We start from the raw sequence: 1,118 nt of genomic DNA on the forward strand, positions 1-1,118 counted from the left end.
TTCTAGGAGGAAAGATATTATACAAGATGTGTACACCCGTTTAAAGGCACGCAAATACTGAACTATGATTTTAAAGGTTAGCAAACATTTCTTATGGAAAGTACGTGAGAAGATATTTTTTTTTTTTGAAAAACTTTTCTAAAACAGCCAGCTCAATCACCCGACAAAGTAATTGGTTCCATATTCAAAACCCTATTATTTCACACTTAAGAACAACATAAACAATCCACTAGAAATATCATATGCAAATATTACATGAAAACCTAAGATTTATCAATTAAAGAATCCTAAACTATCTTCATGCACTTCAATCCTTGAAGCTTCCCTTAAATCAACAATGAAGAACTTTGTCTTTTCCTCGAACAACTTCGAGAGGGCTTCTTAGCTTCAAGTCTTGGAATAACATGTTTCCTACACAAGAACATATCACAGCATAGAAAGCATTCTTTTGACTATTTCATTATATAGCCAGGAACAATTTGATACCCAACTGTTTCCAAACAGCCTACAACCACCTGTAATGACAACGGTTCCCTGCAGCGATTTGTCATCATTCAAAACCTAGGGGGACTCGGCGAATTCCCCCTTTTTGATGATGACAAACTCTTTGAAATTTCCTGCAACCAAAAAATTAGTAAATACTGATAACTTCAACCAAAGCTTAAATAACTAATTAAAGTACCTTACTTGACACAAGACTCACAAGGTGAAAATGTTACCTATTTTCATTGTTTTCTAGGACTAATTTTTTAGTTAACTACAAAACTAGACTGACTCAATCTTTTTTTCCCCTTTTGGAATCATTAAAAAAGTATCCAGAGACAGATCCATTGCACATAAGTTGTAACCTAAATCAAAAATAGCAGCATCAACTACCAATCAAGTCATCATGCTGCAAGAAATCAAGTTAGTCACACAATTGATAATCCATAACAAAACACAAATCATCCAGATACAAACCTACAAAGTTAAACGGGAACCCAAGGTACATCAGAAGATGTTTGATAATAGAGGGGGAAACAGTACTGCAAAAGCAGTTTATTGGACTTGAGTGGGGAGAAATAGCTGGAAATAGCAATTAATCCTCGTCATCCTCTTCTTCCTCTCCATCAGAGGTA

The sequence above is a fragment of the Beta vulgaris genome, chromosome 6 (assembly GCF_026745355.1).
Source record: "Beta vulgaris subsp. vulgaris cultivar EL10 chromosome 6, EL10.2, whole genome shotgun sequence".
Classification (NCBI taxonomy): domain Eukaryota; kingdom Viridiplantae; phylum Streptophyta; class Magnoliopsida; order Caryophyllales; family Amaranthaceae; genus Beta; species Beta vulgaris.